This window comes from Rhinolophus sinicus, chromosome 8, assembly GCF_057876585.1.
Source record: "Rhinolophus sinicus isolate RSI-liver-muscle chromosome 8, RSI-T2T, whole genome shotgun sequence".
NCBI lineage: Eukaryota > Metazoa > Chordata > Mammalia > Chiroptera > Rhinolophidae > Rhinolophus > Rhinolophus sinicus.
The window spans coordinates 25,046,343-25,056,155 of record NC_142508.1 but is presented as its reverse complement, the minus strand read 5'-3'; the positions used below and the strand labels follow the sequence as shown (position 1 = coordinate 25,056,155).

Below are 9,813 nucleotides of genomic sequence, written 5' to 3'. Positions count from 1 at the left end.
TTAGGTCTGGTGGAGGGAAATGAGGCCAATATTCGGTGCAGTTTAAAGTTAGTTTGAGAAACAGAAAATAAATTTACTTTCCATTTCCAATCTTTTAACATCTTTAAAAAATTTTCTGAGAACCCAAGTTTAAGGACATGCTACAAAAATAGCTGATCTATACTCATCAAAAATGCCAAGGTCATGACAGGCAAACAAAGACTGAAGAATGTGTCCAGATGAAAGAAGACGGAGAAGCCTTGACAGCCAAATGCAGTCAGGTCCAGGGTTTCCTTTCCCTACAAAGGACATTACTGGCACAGTTGGAAAATTTGAATACAACCTGTTGATTAGCAACTAGTGTTATGTCAATATAATACTAAGATATTAATTTTCTGATTTTGGTAATTGTACTGTAAGAAATGTCCTTGATTTTTAGGAAATGTACACTAAAGTACTGAGGGGAAAAAGGATATCATACATGCAACTTACTCCCAAATGGCTCAGAAAAAAATTAACGTGTAGAAAGGCTGAATTATAAAGGTGGTGTAGTAAAGTGCTACTTTTTGATAATTTGAGCAAAGGATATATAGGAGTTCTTTACACTGATCTTGAATTTTTCAGTAAATCTGAAATTAGGTTAAAATTTAAAAAGTATTTCAATAAAATGTTCTTTTCAAATATTTACATTTTTAGAAAAGCATAAAGAATAACATAGCAAACACTTCTATTCCCTCCAATTAGAATTAACAGTAGCTAATATTGTCCTATTTACTTTTAGGCATTTTTAAAAGCAAAATATAACCTCATAAGATTTGATGTAGAAAAAAACTTATTGTGTGTATGCATGTTTCAGAAATGGAGGACAAAAGCAAAGATTGTGGACTAAAGTTGGTTTAATCATTTCTTAAATTAAGAGGTAATCAAGCCCAGAACGTACGATTCCAATCTGAGATATCCTCACACTATTAAATCTGCAGTGAAGCTAAATCTTAGAGCATAATTCAGTTATTCTGCAAAAGTCCAAGGGGGTAAATTTGTGTTATAGTTTCCACAGAAAAGCAGAAACATCAGATTTCCCATATATCAGTATATGAAAAGACAGTGCTTTATTTCTTGTTTTTATTTGATTGGAATTCACATAGAAAAGCCACTTTCAAGGTGCCATTTAATTGAAACATTATGAAAAAGACTGGCTATTCAGACAAACCTTTCAAGTCTCTTAAAAAACTGTAAGTAATACAGTTGGATAAGTATTGACGGAATATGTGATACCAAATGCTAAAAACAGTGATAGAAGTTATATCCTAGGTTTGCAACCATGATTTAATTTTGCACTTATCTTTGTGTTCTTGGTCACTTTTCCTTTCCAAGAGGGGTGAGAGTCACTGCCTGGCGAACACTTGGCTGTAGGTGCAAGTCAGGAGACTTGGTGTGAAAGGAAATCAGAGATGAACACATGACACTACCCTGGCCACTCAGGATATCTGGTCTCCTTCGGTATCTTTATCCAGATATTCATCTTCAAGGTGTTTCATCTTACTTTCCTTGGTAAACAGAAGAAAGGTCAAGGGAAGGATAGGGATCCGGAACCAGCCAGCAAATCACAACAGCGTAAATACAAGAACAAAGGGAACAAACCCGTGTGGTCCCCTGTGAAGGCATGATTGTTTCCAAGGGTGGATTGGGGAGCTAAGGGCTGGGCCCCTGTGGGCAGAGAACTAGTGATCCTGGGAATGGGAGGTACTGGCTCATCCACACCCATCTTCTCCTTTGCTTTTCTCTCTGACTCCTTTTTATTTCTCTCTGCTCTCTCTCACTTTCCATTATTTTCCTGTCCTCTTTCTTGCCCCACCGCCAAGATAAGTCAGCTCTCCTTGAAACACTGCACTAAACAGGATGCTGGGGCTTGTGTTCTAATCTCTCTGCAAATTTCCGAGTAGGTTCCCACCTTTCTCAGATGTCTCCTTTTGCATCTTCCTTTTGTCAGACAGAATAAATCTTAGGCGACATGGTAATGACCTTTACTCCTATCTCTTACATACAAGGTCAGACAATTAAGTTCATGAACTCATCCTAGAAAAAGTGCTACGTACCTCATTGCTGAATATCACTATGGTTACCTTTGAAGTACCCCTCCTCCCCTTTGGAAGCTATGCACTGACACCGGTGCCTAGTCCACCCTTCAAAGCAATTTTGGAACTCTTTTTCTGGAATGGCCATCAGAGCTGTCGTCGTATTACCCTTGTCATCAAAATGTCTCCCTTTTAATATTTTCTTGATCTTTGGGTGAAGAAGGAAGTCATTGGGGGCCAGATCAGGTGAGTAGGGAGGGTGTTCCAACCCAGTTATTTGTTTACTGGCTAAAAACTCCCTCACAGACAGTGCCGTGTGAGCTGGTGCATTGTCGTGATGCAAGAACCATAAATTGCTGGCAAAAAGCTCAGGTCATTTTCGTCTAACTCTTTCACACAGCCTTTTCAGCACTTTCAAATAGTAAACTTGGTTAACTATTTGTCCAGTTGGTACAAATTCATAATGAACAATCCCTCTGATATCAAAAAAGATTACCAACATTGTTGCAACAAGTTCTCGAACTTAATTGTCAGACCTCATATAGAGGGTGTCAAAAAAAATGTATACACATTTTAAGAAAGGAAAAAATTATTAAAATTATGCTGATGGTAACCACTTTGAGCACCTCTTGTAATTGCAGAAATCAAATGTGACTTGTATTCATCTTTTGTTATTGGTATATATTGAATATTACCATTTTAATACAGTTTTTCCTTTCTTAAAATGTGTATACATTTATTTGGCACCTTCTGTATATAAAAGTTATCAGATTTCCCTTTTCAGTCTGAATAAGTCTCCGCACAGTATGTCTTCAAGTTGTAACTAAGACTTCTCAGCTTAATTGAATAAAATTATTTTCTTCACATTTTTTATGTTCCTGCATGGGAAAAAAAATACCATCATTGTTGGGTGTTGTGCCCTTCCCTCTTTTTACTGAGGAAAATCATGGCTAGTAGGGAAGGGAAGGTAAAAGATTTACTATATGAAAAGAGTGGGGGGGGGCAGAATCACTTAGAAACATGAAAGAATTGCTGTTAACTGGTTTCTTTTTAACTGAAAACAGTGGCTATTAACATGAACCAACATACAATATCTTTACCTGCCAAACAGATCTGTTTATTGTATTGCAGTAGAGGCCCTAACACAGAGGAAGTTTAGAAGCCATAGTTCCATCCTCTGGAAATTTAAATTCCAGTATGTTTTATGACATCATTAAAAATTAAAGAATCATTTAGTGAAATTATAATAAGTGTATGTGTGCTTTTATAGAGATATATCTGAGGAGATGTTCACCTAAATAAGAATAGGATTTCTCTCTAGGTGGTAGTATTTTATATGATTTTAAAGAATATTCTTCTTTATATTTTAATATATTTTAATGTTTTAATTATAGTGTGTGTTATTTTATAATCAAGAAAAGGAAATATATTTTCTTTTCAGATTAAAAATCAGTTCATGAAACATTTCAAACACCATTTATTTCTCAGACTTGAAAGTTATCTAAGAAAAAGTATGTATTTTCAATGCAAATCCATTTTAAGTGAAGTAACATTGAAATTAATTTTTTATTAATACTTAGCTTTTTAAATTATTGAGCGTTTGTGAAATTCCTGTATTAAATACAGCTTCCTGTGTGCAAGAAGAGTTGCTATGGTATCATTACTTTGTACTTGCATCTGAAACTGCTATATTATTGGTTTATAACTTCATATTATCTCGTTCCAATTGAGCTTTCTAAAAAGTGCTTCTGATTATATGCTATGGGGCCCAAAGGCCTGTTGCAGCACATTGTCCACAGACAGACTACCACCCATAAGCAGTGAAAATAAATCCTCAGGGCATTTAGGAGCAGAATACAGACCCATCCCCTCCCACCTGCCATCTGGACCTCCCTGCGGTGATGGGAGGATGGGAGCTGCAAGAGAGAGCTGAAAGTAGCACTCCCTGACACCTTCATTACGCTCTGCAACCATTAGAAGCAGGATCCAGAAAAAGAGGCCTCCAGGTCATGACTGTCCGCTATTTTCTGTGTCATGAAGACACGACAGGAACTTTAAGAGATCATATAGTCCCTTTCAAATCTAAACTCTATGTATCTACAAAATTTTAATAAGTAAATGTTGGCTTTCAAATTGAGTGTCTTACCACTCTTACCAAGATTCAGAGATTCAATTTAGATCAACTTTCTGATGGTAGATGTGTGAATAAATGACCAGCTGATTTCGCTACCCGTCCTCCATTTTAAATATTTTTTAAGCTTTGAGGTTCTTTCCATAAAAGCATCTTCCAAGCAATTTAGTGGTATCTCTTGGCTTGGGAGTTTCTCTGGGATTGGATCCATCAATTATTCTCTCCATCTCTGTTTCTCTTCTTCAATTCTCCACTGACTGCTGTTTATAAACAAAGTTAACTCTTCCCGTGCTAAAAAAGGCTTCACACTATCTCCTACTTTAGCTACAATCCTATCTTTCTCTTCCCTCCACAACCACCCTCACTTTCTATTCCTAATCTCTTCACTACACATTCTTTCTGCTGTCACTCTGCTGTAATTACTGCTGGCAGTAGTCTCCTAAACAAACAAACAAACAAACAAACAAAATAAAACAAAACAAAAACCAATAGACATCTCCCCACACCTTGCTGAACCATTTTCTTTTATTCATATTTTTTCTTTCCTTCTTAAAATGTATTTCCATCGGCATCATGGATATTGAATTCTCCTGGCTTTCCCCCATTTCACCAGACTGTTTGCTGGTTTCTTGTCTTTTGCCTGCCACTAAATGTTGGTGTTTTCTGGAGCCCCATCCTATGTTTTCTTCCTCGTCCTAGGTACATCACCCAACTGATATTGCTGGTCACCCCTATATACCTCCGTCTCTCTTCTGAGTTCCACACCTATATTTTAAATTTCTTAGTTGATATTTATTCTTTCCTGAAACATTCACTGAGTCTATACATTGAACCAAACAAGAAACAAAAATCATTGCCCTGACTACTGGTCTTTCATCCATTTTCTCTCTTTTCCAGTCTACCTTTTGTTCATAGATAAAAATCTTACTATGTTAATCCTCAGCATTAAAAAGCTAGGGGCTTCCTGGGGCCCACATGAAAAACACAAAATGCCAAACCCTGGCTTGCAGAGTCTTTCCTCTGCAGCCCAACTCTCCAGTTTCATTTTCTTCCCTTCTCTCCTTATGCCCCCAAACCTGCCAAGCAACCATACATATATGGTGTGCCCCCAATCACATCCTCTTCCTGAGTATCCCTGGTTCCAGCCCGCGGTTCTCATGGACAGGAATGCTCTTCCCCCTCTGTCTTCTTCATCAGCTCAAATGTTTCTTCCTAAATTAAATTATACTGGTTCCCTTTCCCCCTCACATATGTATTGATCTTTAGCACATTTTTACTGTATTGCAAATCTTCGGGGAACTGGGTTCCCCATTGCCTGTGTCTAGCACAAGTTCTGAGACACAATAAGCATCAAATGTGTGAATGAATTTACAAGAGAATTAACTGCAAGCTCACACAATGTGTGAAATTTAGGTGAACAGAAAAATTAGAGTGTTTAGAGGTCAAGTGAATAAACAGGGCTTTCATTTACGTCAGGATACCTCATATTTCCATGAATTACTCACAATGACTGTGTGCCATTGTGTGACTTCCTACTCACTCCCCAATCAAAAGTTGTCGGTGGGGGAGTGTGCCTTTGGCATTCCCCTCCAACATTCCCGGGCTTTGGCTCTATTTCTCTCTCCAGGATTCCTTCCCTCTTCTCCACATTCTTCTCCCCACTAAGCACTTACTCTGACCCCCAAACTCAACTGAGCACAGAACTAATTCAGATTATTATATCTGAAAATCTACTTCACACTTTTTGCAGGCTAATGATAGTGGCATGGGTAAATAATTCTGACCAACACTTATTCACTCATTCTTTTACCATTCTTCTGTGATCATAAAACAATGCATGGAAGATGTATTGGAATAAGACAGGTACAGGAAGGTACTGATGATAAAGATAAGCAAATCTCTACATTGATGCATCCTGGGCAAAAAGACTTGGAATAGGTTTTCAGATCTTTTTCCTTTCTCTCTTGATCAATACTGGGATTCGAAGTCTAGGAGTGAAGGAGAACATGCATATTGCACCATTTATTTTAGGTTGTGATACTCAGCCCCTGGAATTTAGAGGAAAACTAGAATTCATAAGCTGCTAAAAGTCAGAAAGTTCCTAATTTTTAGAGTGCTAGTCCAGTAGTGAGACAGCAGCCCAGCGGCCCATTTACCATCTTTTAATTATCAAAGTCATATAATTTTGGTGGTATATGGCCATCAGTGGACTATTTTAAAAGCAACTATTCATCATCATCATCATCATACTGGAAAATCTGATACTTAAATGGTCACAAATTGATTAAGTAATTGTTAAATATCAATAAATACATTTTAGAAAACCAATTATACTGAATGTCACCTAAGGGGAGAAATGGTATTTTAATCCTCCTTAAATGAATGTCAGTGTCCTATTTCAAATGAAGCCAGTGTTTTACATCTTCAATGCGATTTTAAAAGGAACAATTACAAAATAGTGGAATCACTTCTAGTAATTTGCCTATGTTTCCAATACATGGGTCTAGAACAGATAGTTTTGATTTTACTCAGTTCAACTATATTCTTCCAGACAGATATATATGAGATGTTACTGAACAGCTATGTGATGTCTCCATCATCTTTTGCTGTTTTCTGTTCAACAGAGAACATCCAAGACTGAATCCATTGAATCCACCTTTAATATCTATTGTTACTGGTAGCACTGAACCAGTGACAGAGATGAGGGAGAGCCTGACTGACCTGGGCAAACATGGCATCATGCCCCATGCCCATGTCAAAAACTAGCTAGATACCCTCCATGATATTATATATTCTGTGTTACACTTAGTCAGAGTTTGAGAGACAGGAGAGGGTAAATTGTAAGACTAGCATTTTGAGGCTATGCCTAATGGATGCTAATACAGGAAACACTAAACACTCAACACTACCATGCATCTTTGCATGTAGAGAAAAGAGGTTTAAAGGAAGGTAAGTGCAGGTGTGAAAGAACCAACGATATGCCCAGAGATCATTCTCAGGGGCCTTATGGAAGGACAATAGAGAAAAATTCCATCCCTCGGTTATGGAGCATGGGTATCACAGGTTGCTTCAATGCACATGAAACTTGAGTCTTTTTGACCCAACTGGTGGAATCACCTCTCTCTCTTCCAGTACCTACTGAATCACTGCCCACTCATCAACAGAAAGAATAGAGAAAATGACCTTATTTCATGGAGAAATAGCTAGAGAGTCTTGAGGGGAGAATGGCACTTAGATATTATCCATTAATTATGTATCGTTGAGAATAGTATACTTACTTAACCTGTACACAGCATAAGAAGCTCAACATTCATTTATCCTCTTGCACATTTTTTCCATACTGTAAGATGAAGTAAGTGGGAAGAATAAGGCACATATTTGGTGGGTCAAATATTTATTTCTTCTAAATGCAACACGATGTTCCTCTTAAATGGCAGCTGCTATAAATATGGGATAGCTACTGTGTACTTGTTTTTATTATCCATACGGAAAAATCTCTGAGAAATAAATAATTCACATAGTTGAATTTATAAGGGCAACTTGGTTACTGTTGCTTTGGAAACAAGTTCTTCTGTGTATGTCTGTGGACTTCGCTGGTGTTGAGCCACCATTTTTTAAATATCAAAAATAATTCTGAGTTTTCCAAGGATTTTTCCTTCTCTCTTTATTGATTGGATAAAAGCTGTTTGAATTGCATAGAAAAGGATCTGATCAATAGTAATATCTAACCTACACTTTCTACTCTAGCAACTGAAAAAAGAATATAGAACTAGTTTTTTGTGTTTAGTCAAGAAAGATTGGGGTTAATACCAGGTTCCTTCCTAAGCATTGTGAATCTCTTTTCTCAACATAGAAGAGATTGCTTCTTTGATCCTCGAAAGAGTTCATTTAGGAAAACTCAATTAAATATTTACATGTGTAGATGCTATTAACAGATAGTAGTGTTCTGTTTAAAACATTTAACCAGCCAATACTGCAGATACCATTCTTCTGCCGCACCATAATTATATAATTAAATATGACTACTATTGGTCACCTCCTCACTCTCTCACTAATTCACTTACTCACTAATTCACTCACTCAGTCACTCAGAGCAATTTACAGGCTTGAAAACTCCATTCATGCAAATGTGCCAATAATTGGTCTTTGACCTTGGGTAACAAAGATGTCTAAGACATGTTTCCTGGCCTTAAGAACTTGCAGAGAGACACTGGAATTAAGGACCAAATTAATAACTGAAAACACCTGACCAGTCAATCCATTTCTCATTGACCATTGTTAGTCTAAACAAGGAAAATGTAGAAAACTTCAAAGAACTTTATCTGAATCTGCATCTCTCTGGACAGAAAGTGAAACATCAGAACATAAAGGAACAAGAAGGGATTTCAGAAGCTATGATAAGCCTTGGCAATAAAATTCAAAGAAACTAAAACGTCAAAAAGTGGCCTGACTGTGTCTAATATTTCTCCACCATCACCAGGATCCAAACCATTGCCCAGGTCAATATGTCATCCTAAGTGGAACTGGAAGACCAAAGCAGGAAGCCGTGACTGTGATGAACTGAAGCACGTCCTTCAAGATGCAAGAAGTTGGGAGACCGCCTTGAGAGTCTCTCTCAAAGTATCACAATTTCAGATGAACTTGATAAGGAAAGAGAGGCATTTAACTCTTCTCTTCTGCGACCTTGTGTGATTGGAGAATGGATTGGTCAAGAAGAAAATGATGCTGATCCGCTAGCTGCTGAAATGTTACAGCCCGCAATTTCAAGAAGTAAAAATGAACAAAGGGAAAGTGAAGACAACAGCTCTACGTCTGAAGGAAGCTTAAAGGTAGAACTCCAGACTGTGGGATTAAAACAATAGCAACAGCAACATAAGAAACTTCTGGCAGCAATGCTGTCAAGATTCTTTTGAATCCATTCACAGCCCAACTATATCTGTAACAGAAGAAGATATTGCTAATGAAGATGATGCAAAGTGATTGCTGAGTAATTTTAAAAATTAGTAATTTCCCTTTTTCTTCTCTGGCATTATAAAAATTGTAGTGATTAAGAGATTTTAAAAGTTTTGAATAATTTTGTCTTTGCGGAAAGAAATTGTTTCTTTACATTAGACTTTTATAAAATTGTATTTTATAAAATCATCTAAGTTAAAATCATCTAAGCATGCAAATTGTTACATTGTATTTTGTGCTTTGTATATGCAGCCCTTTACCTTCCCGGCAACTTAGTCAAGTTTTATTCTGTGTACAAACGTGATAAAGATTCAAGTCTGTTTGCTTCAAAAAAATGACTACTATTATTTAAGTAAAATATCACCAATAAATCAATATCAAAGCTATCCATTCAGGACAGCTTCCCTAGCTCTAGACTCTTAACCATGCAAGACAAAATATATAGAATCTCAGTGCTGGGACAAACTTTGGGTGTCCTCCGAGAACAGAGGTATAAGGACCATATCTTGATGAGGATAAGCATGAATGTGATGCCAGGTGCTTGGACTGTGGACTGGATGGTGCAGAAGGCACTGCCAAAGATACCTCACAAAGCTGGTCCAGAAACAAGAGACACATAATGACAAACTGAAACTGCCCGTACATCTTCTAAAGCTACATTCTGCTAAAAATCAG

General features: G+C 37.1%; 1 pseudogene; it reads left to right on the top strand.

The window, feature by feature from the left end:
• Nucleotides 1–7,058: 7,058 nt before the first annotated feature.
• On the top strand, nucleotides 7,059–9,189 carry LOC109453468 (uncharacterized protein C8orf34 pseudogene; annotated as a pseudogene).
• The last annotated feature ends 624 nt before the right edge of the window (nucleotides 9,190–9,813 follow it).